Here is a 9,056-nt window from a genome sequence, read left to right as displayed (position 1 = left end):
GATCAATTTTGGTATGCATTGATTAGTTTTAGTATTGATCTTGTGTTCCTTATTAATTTTGCATTTTTACATTTAAAATATTTTGTCAGACTAAGAGAAACAGCTCTACACTCACTTTTAAAGTACTGATGGTTAAATTACTTTGTTTCTTCAATTCATGAAAAATATTCACTCACGAATTTGTAATTAGGAATAATATCAAAATTTCCATGTATTTCAGTACAGTTGTTTTTTAGAACCTACAAAAGCCACAAACTCTATTTGATGCTACTATTTAGTAGATTACTTTCTATAATTTTATTGTGCAAAAGTTCAATTATCCTTGCAAATTAAATACCTATCAGCGTACCTCTTGCACCTCTTTCTGGTGCAAGTGCTAGTAATATCACTACAGAAATTGGCCAATATGTATGTACATACTAAACATCAAATAGAATAATGAAACTGTCGATGTGAAGTGTTGCAACCACCGTTAAAAGTTCAACCTGAGCATACATCTCCTGGGTACATCATATTATCAATGTTTTGTAGTGTCTATCAGCCAATCACCCTGCAATCCAACATTGCCTACTTTTCTTGACTCTGCTCGTCAATTTCATATCTGGCATATAGTGTTTTGATTATTTATAGCATGTATTCAGCATGATGTGTCTTTGTTCTTAACAGGCATGATCCGATAAAGAACACAAAATAAGACAGATTCCATAGCCAGCTGAGTTTTCTGGATAAACAACTGGCTAGGTCATCCACAGATGATGTAGACAACGATAGTTTATTTGTGTGAAGTAAACATATTTAGCGTTTATGGCAACTTGATTGCTTAGAGCAACGATGATGGCATATGAAATGTAAAAAAAAACAGTTGTATAACAACTACAGCAAGCTGCAGGATGTAAACAAAATATTCCATTCTATATTTACTTCTAGAAGCAAAACTCCATTATTAATACCTGAATATGATGCATATAATCAAAATCATAAAACAGAGTACACAATAGGTACCTAAATACAAGGCCCTACCATCAACTCCTACTACAAAATTTTATAGCAAAACAGGATAATAATATAATATAGCTCCATTCTTCCTGAAAATGTTGTAGCTAATACAATGCCATACTAAAACCCTGTAGCAGGAGGATAACATTGGCAATGCCCATTGTTGCTGAACCAATTCTGTAATGAAAGAGCTAGTGAATTAATGTTTCCTGACTGGACATACAATGAAAATTCAATGAACTTCATTGCAAGGTTCAAATAGCAAAGATCTGATCTCTGTGCCCATTAATTGATTAGCTCAGTATCATGACACAATTAAAGAATTCCTGAACGAAGATAAATCAAATAATGAATCTGCAACTTCTCCAAACTGACTGATCAATGAATTGATAAATCTGCTATAGACATACTTTCAATCTACAGAGACTCGAGTGAAGGCTCTTTAACCTTCACCCCCTCTGCATTGGCATCAGCAAGAACCATTTCCTTCATGTTAAAAGACAGCAATTTCTCCAAAGCATTGACCTCCTTAACCCTCCCTTCCAGATCCACAACCCTGTTCTCGATTCCCTTCGATTTCTCATCCATTCTATCTTCCACCGGGCTCACCAGCTCATCCTGAATAACCCTTTGAATCCTCTGGGACCGAACATACTCATCCCTCTCCTTAATCCATAGATCGGCAAACTCACAGTCCTTCCATGCCTCGAACCAAGGACCCCCTGAAGTATAATGAATTGCCTTAGGAAACCCGTTTTCCTCATCGACCTCATTATGGCCAACTAAAAAATTCCACACAAAGGGAATGGAGCCAATCTCATCATCATCCAGCCACATGAATCGATGCAAAAATGCACCAGTCTGAGAATTCACAACATCCGGTGTCAAAACCCTGTTCTTTGGGTGCGAGCAATTGTACAAAACCATGGATGACCAATTCTTCCGAGGGTAAACAGTCTGCACAGCTCCATCCATCTTTGTAGTGCTGTTTGGGGTATAATCATGCTTAACACACATTATTGCATACTTGTAATCTATTAGCTCGGCTAATTCTCTTATATCTGCAGTGTAAAGAAAGTCACAGTCCACAAAAACAGCCCAGCCATCGAATCCAGCCAAGAAAGGAGTCAAAAAACGAGTGAAAGAAAATTCTGTGCTTTCTGTCGCGCCACGGCTTCGCCAGTATAGCCCTGCATTGCGCAAATCTGGCTGTTTTATGGGAATGACTTCAACAGGAATTGTTGCTTGCTTCAGGATTGAGTGGCGGCATACTTCGTAGGCCGCATCCTCTCGCGGATCGTAGCCTACAAAGACTTTGAGCTTGTTTAGGGTTTGCCCGCTCCTTGTCACCACAGGACCACTCAGTTTGGCGGAGTCCAGTAAATTTTGACTAGAAGAAGGCTTCGAATCAGGTGAACTCGTATTTTTGGCATCATTATCATGAGTATTTGCTAGCGCATAGGAAGAAGAGGCTGCTAAACCTAACCCTAACCCAGCGGCCCCAAAGATTAGCTTGAGAGCAAGGCGGCTGGGAACAGAGGCTTGAGATCCTGCGTTTCCTGAGCTGTAGAATTGCATCCGCAGCTTGGATCTGGCGGCATTCATGAAGCTTAAAGGCGGCAAGGCTTTTGGCGAAATTTTTCTAATGCAGTGACGGAATAGCGCCATGGTTGAAGCCGATCAACACTTCTGAAAGAAACAAAAATATTGCACGACTTAATTAAGCTTGATACACACGCAATTTCCAACGAAAGATAAAAATTCTTCTAGAAACAAGAAACTGCATACCGTTGCAATGACGGGAAATGCAAAAAGAACAGAATCAATAAGCCCTATCAGTTTGCATTTTTACAGCTTTAAAATCGACGGAACTAATATTCGAACGCACAGTACACATCTTACACAAATATTCTTCAGAAATGAGAAAACATTTTCATTGCAGGAACAAGAAAAACATACACAGCTTATAATTCTGAGGGAGTTTCAAAGAAAACTGTTGTAAAGGAACGAAAAGCTACAGCTTTGGAGATTAACTATAACCAGCGTGCAAAGACCAATGTGCAAGGAGATCTGAAAATTGGGGACTCACTCTTTTACTGTTCGATGTCTCTGGAGTCAGCAATCTCAATCATTCCCTTCAAATGTCGTCCCTTCAATGAAAATCACTCTGAAGTGTAACCCCCTATGGATTGATCGCCATATCTTCTAGCTTTTAAAGTGTTTGCCGACAGCTGGAATTGTTGCTTGACTGAGGGGAGATTTTTAAAACCACATGATATTCATTTCTATGTCGATTAAGGTCTCTTTTGTACGGATCTCAGCGCGTTGCGCCAGCTACGAAATTGACAGGTGGCATCGACGAAACTAATGACGTTCTGCCGCGTGGCTTGAGAATTTATGGAGTGATATAACGGTAGGAAGTAATGTTTAACTGTGTGCCAAACCTAAGGCGGCTACAGTAATGCGTTACGAGACCACGGGCTCTTCACCGACAAACACGTGCATACCATGTTTTTCAAATTTATGATGAGCAAGGATGAATTTAGAGGAAGATGATTTTAATTTCTACAAAGCTAAACACAATCTCTATGAGAACTTCTCAATCAACCTATTTCACTGTGTTAATTAGTTTTTTTTAATGTAAGTTGATGATAAATGTTTTTCATTTCTTGATGTATCCTTTCTTGAACTTTAAGTTATAAATTAGTTTGTTAAAATTTAATTGTAAGTTGATGATAAATGTTTTTAAATTCGTGATGTAGTTAGGTTATAAACTATTAGATTTTATTGAGTGAATTGTTGTTCTTGTAGCATTTAAAAATAATTCTTAGATTTTGGGTTTCTCAAAATTGGTTACAATTGGCCTGTTTTGTGGTATTGTATACTAATTTTCTTTGAACAAAAGAACAAATCATGTTGGTCAAATGCTTAAGGGTTACAACCATGGGGTGATTGTTGTTGCATAAACTTGTAGATGCTTCAAGATATGCAAAATGTTTAAATTTTTTAATATATTTTTTTCATAATTTTATGAGAATATTGTAGAGATTTATTTTTACTCTATATATTTTTTTGTAGAAAAATAAATTTGCCCCTAGTAAAATTGTTATCAACCAATCAAAAATTAGGAATTGTTGATTGAAAATTAATTTAAAAATAAAATAATTTTTAAACCTTTGAAATTCACTTGCTTTTATTGTCATTAGAGAACATTAGGCAAGGACTAATAATAGAACATAAGGAGAAAAATTAAAAATTATGTCATTGGATTGTGAAAATTGAATTGTTAAGGAGAAGTGAAAATGTGCTTTGTTAGGGTTTGTACAGGAGTTGTAGCTATTGGTGAGAATGGTTCCACCGAACAAACATCCGTGCAAGTTCATTCCCAAAGTGTTTCACGAGGTAATTCCTCTCCTGATATTGTTTTAAATGTCAATGAATTTGATAGTGCATGTGCATGGTTAAAACAACAAACCTTGATAGGTTATTTTGTGGGTTGCACTCCTTTTAAAAGTATGCTACGGGAATGGGTTTCCAAAGTTTAGACACCACAGGGTGTCTGCCTTGAGGGTGTCTAAAGCCTTACCAAGGGTTTTTTTCTTTGGTAACCCTAGCCAAGCTGAGCATGTGTTTGTTTGTGGCCCACAGTTTGTTAGGTCCTCTCTGCTTGTCTTTTAGAGATGGCCTCATGATTTTTTCGTCTCCGATGACCACAAACTTAAGGTCCCCATTTGGGTCAAGTTCCCTGAGCTTCCCATTCCATGATGGTCTTTTTTGCAAGCTATTGTGCAAACTGTCAGTAAGGTTATCTGTGTTGATCCTGACAAGTTTTATAATGCTCGCCCTTAGTGTAGGGTTTGTGTTGAGGTCAACCTATCTAGAGACCTCAAGCAATCTATGGAAATATAGATAGGTGGTACCACCTTCACCCAATAGGTGCTTTACCTTAATCTCTTGAACACTTGTTATAGGTGTCAATCTGTGAAACACAAGTTCAAGGATTGTCCCTTGTTGGAACACAATCGTCAACCAGCCCTGGAAGCTAAGCTGGCTCTGACCACCAAAAAGGAGGAATGGACTACTATTGTTAAGAAGGCAAAATGCTCTACTACAGCCAAGGCAAGCTCTTTACCTTAGGATAATGATTGACCCAGCTCAAGTCTAGCGTCGCCAGTTTCATCGGTTCCTTTGCTCATGCCTCCACTCATTTCAAACCCTGGTACTTAAGGGATGATGGGAACTCATACCCAAGAGCCCCGGCCTACTTGGTCAATTTGATGATCTCTTCACAGTCCCTTCATCGTTCACGTAACCCAGAAGGTCGAGACAAGGTTTCTGATAATGGGAAAAAGATACAGCGGTCATCTCTCTTAGTGATCCCTTATTCAATTCCTCTACATTTTTTCCTAACAACTTCTCCTCTCTTGGGGACAAGGATGACATGAAAGTTGTGTTACATTGAATTTTCTCTCATGGAATGTGTGGGAGCTAACAGACCTCCCTAGAATTTTTTTTTTTTTGTAACACCGGGAATTGGCTTGGTAATCTTGATATCCTTTGAGTTAAAAACAATACACAAAGGAGAAATCGGAGGAGAAACCCAAATATGGGCTTTGCAAATCACAAGCCCAATCTATTAATTTATAAGGAGATACATCATAAATGTACAGTGGAAGTTAGCTGCAATATTAATGGTGGACAACTGAAACAATAAGCACATGTTTATCATGGACAACTGATATGTTGGGCAATGCTTGGATGGTAGAAGACGGTTGAGGTGGTTGGTTTGTGCGGACAGGATAATTAATGTATCATTCTTACATCTCCCCATAAATTAATTATCAAATTGTTTTAGAAACCCCCCCATAATCTAGAAAGAATGGGTCCTGGCCTAAAGCCTTGTTAGGTACCCATTTACAATCACTCATCAAGCACTTTCAGTCATTTTGTTCCCCTCATCACAATCACTTTAGGTTTTTATGGATTACCCATAACCGATGCTTTGATGTGGTTTCAAGTTCATCACAAACTCCACAAACATCTCACAAGTGGTTTCAAGATCACCACAAACTTTACAGTAAAGTGGTTTCGACTCACCACATACCTCACTCACAAATGCTTCCAAAATCACCATAAAATTTGCACTTAAGTGGTTTAGGATTACCACAAACCAAACACATATTGTTCCAAGAAACCATGAACCTCACAACAAATTGAAAACCATCACTATGGGGAAACCATCATCATCATGAGCTTTTCTCCATTTGTACCTGCAACAAACTGATATTGAGTCCATATAAAAAGAAATCCATCTACCGAGATACATATGTGCCCAACCACTAGACTCACCAATTGTATGGGAATCCTTTTCAGATAAATAGTTCATCAATATGTCAAACATAAAACCTTTGGGGTGTTGGGCACAACCGATAATGCACCCCATACATTCACATAGCCCATTAACAAACATTTACTGGTTCAATCATCAATACTTGGTTGGGGGATATCAATCCAATACTCTTGTACTACATGATCAATTTTGATATGACAAAGCCTTTACAATTAACTAAACATTTTCTCACTCCATCTTTCAACACTCAAACCCAAATCAACATGCACATAGACCTTTGCAGCATGACAACGATTCTGAGATAACCAACAATTTCTCCAAAGCATTGACCTTGACCTCCTTAACCCTCCCTTCTAGATCCACAACCCTATTCTCGATTCCCTTCGATTTCTCATCCATTATATCTTCCATCGAGCTCACCAGCTCATCCTGAATAACCCTCTAAATCCTCTGGGACCAAGCATACTCATCCCTCTCCTTAATCCATAGATCAACAAAACTCATAGTCCTTCCATGCCTCGAACCAAGGACCCCTTGAAGTATAATGAATTGCCTTAGGAAACTCGTTTTCCTCATTGACCTCATTATGGCCAACTAAAAATTTCCACACCAAGGGAATGGAGCCAATATCATCATCATCCAGCCACATGAATCTATGCAAAAATGCACCAGTTTGAGAATTCACAACATCCGGTGTCAAAACCCTATTCTTTGGGTGTGAGTAATTGTACAAAACCATGGACAACCAATTCTTCTGAGGGTAAACAGTCTGCACAGCTCCATCCATCTTTGTAGTGCTCTTTGGGGTATAATCATGCTTAACACACATAATTGCATACTTGTCATCTATTAGCTTGGCTAATTATCTTATATTTGCAGTGTAAAGAACGTCACAATCCACAAAAATAGCCTAGCCATCGAATCTAGCCAAGAAAGGAGTCAAAAAATGAGTGAAAGAAAACTCTTTGCTTTCTATTGTGACACGACTTCGCCAATATAGCTCTACATTGCACAAATCTAGTTGTTTTATGGGAATGACTTCAACAGGAATTGTTGCGTGCTTCAGGATTGAGTGGCAGCATACTTCGTAGGCCGCATCCTCTCGCGGATCATAGCCTAAAAAGACTTTGAGCTTGTCTACGGTTTGCCTGCTCTTTGTCACCACAGGACCACTCAGTTTCGTGGAGTCTAGTAAATTTTGACTAGAAGAAGGCTTCGAATCGAGTTAACTTGTATTTTTAGCATCATTATCATGAGTATTTGCTAGCGCATAGGAAGAAGAGGCTACTAAACCTAACCCTAACCCAGCGGCCCTAAAGATTAGCTTAAGAGCAAGGTAGCTGGGAACAAAGGCCTGAGATCCTACATTTCCAGAGCTGTAGAATTGTATCTGCAGCTTGGATCTGGCAGCATTTTGAAATAACCCTGACAGGTTATTGCTTTCTCCAGCACCAAAAAAATACTAAAACTTCAAAGGTTTGACATTTCGTCAAACAATTAGCAATCGAGCTCTGATACCACTGTAATGACCCTAGCTATAAAGGTCACTAAATCCTAATATTGTACTGTGGCAATTCGTCGAATAGTTTGCAAACAGGCTCTGATACCACTGAAATATCCCCGACGGATTATCGACTCTTTAAGCACTAAAATCTTAAAACTTCAAGAGTTTGAAAGACCTTCTAAGGTAACCCTCGCTAATTAAATGACACCTTTACTAACATTGAATCTGTGCTACTCTGATCTTGAAGGCGAAACACATAGAATGGGCAGGCTAAAATATTTCCTTCATTTAAGGAAAATGGAGATGTTTTCTAGCAACACTGATCTCTTAATCACGAAGACATATGAGGATGCAAGGGCAAAGTCGGGCATCATCATCCTAATGTCTCCACAGCTTTGGCTATCCACCATCGCGTAGCCTTGAGAGTGATAGGTCAACTTCCGTGATGAAGGGTGCTGCTACATACTCCCGCAGACATACACATGCAGAGGAGTCACTTGGTGCTGTCAAATATCATCATCAAAGCTATGCTCTCATATGCCCGAGTCCAAGCCTGAGACCTCCACCAAGAATACTACCGCCGGCTCCCTTATTCGTACACAAATATCATCGGTCTGAGATTGCAATTATGAGGTTGTTTACTAGTTGATCAATTCATGGGCAAAAGCCAATAGCATGGACCTACAAGATGTCATACAAGGGAGACTTCCATTCAGTAATCCCACCATATTCAAAGAGATGAATGTCAAGGTTGGTTCTCTGGCCACGAAGCTTGGGATCATATCGGACCAGTGAGTGCAAAAGCGGATAAAAGAAGATTTTCGGGGTCAGATTCTGTGCAAGCTGTGTTATCCGACATGATCCAAATTGTCAACGAAGCGAAGCTAGAGCAATATGATGTTGCTAAATTTTATTATATACGAGAATGGATAGAATCTTGTTTTCCGTCGTCGCTGGAGCCCGCCTGGCTTCAAGAGCCTGCCGCCATGGGAGACGATGAATGGAGCAGTATTGCAGATGCTTTCTGGAACTTTTTGTCTGAATGTTTTGCAGGGACGATGGTAGAAATCCTTGCAACATTAACTATTGCAGAGATATGTCATCGGCTAAATGACGTGTGAGAGGCAACCATGAAATTTCAATCTTACGTAGCAGACCATCTAAGCCCTGACCCGAATTTCTCCAGTTTTTCCAATAATTCGATGG

At 39.1% G+C, this 9,056-nt stretch overlaps 2 pseudogenes across 2 annotated transcripts; both read right to left on the bottom strand.

Moving 5' to 3' along the window:
• Positions 1-1,058: 1,058 nt before the first annotated feature.
• LOC149536246 (protein CDI pseudogene) lies at positions 1,059-3,182 on the bottom strand (annotated as a pseudogene). Of its 2 annotated transcripts, none has more exons than XR_016356762.1 (2): positions 2,956-3,182; positions 1,059-2,685 (listed from the first exon to the last, which is right to left on the bottom strand). The product of XR_016356762.1 is annotated as a protein CDI pseudogene, transcript variant X2 (transcript). The 2 variants fall into 2 exon arrangements; XR_016356761.1 differs by having other exon boundaries at positions 3,086-3,182.
• A 3,422-nt stretch (positions 3,183-6,604) lies between these two features.
• On the bottom strand, positions 6,605-8,260 carry LOC149536245 (protein CDI pseudogene; annotated as a pseudogene).
• Positions 8,261-9,056: the final 796 nt, after the last annotated feature.

Source organism: Cupressus sempervirens, chromosome 10, assembly GCF_028749045.1.
Source record: "Cupressus sempervirens isolate cs-2001-9-10 chromosome 10, ASM2874904v1, whole genome shotgun sequence".
NCBI lineage: Eukaryota > Viridiplantae > Streptophyta > Pinopsida > Cupressales > Cupressaceae > Cupressus > Cupressus sempervirens.
This window is presented reverse-complemented; position numbering and strand designations above follow the sequence as displayed.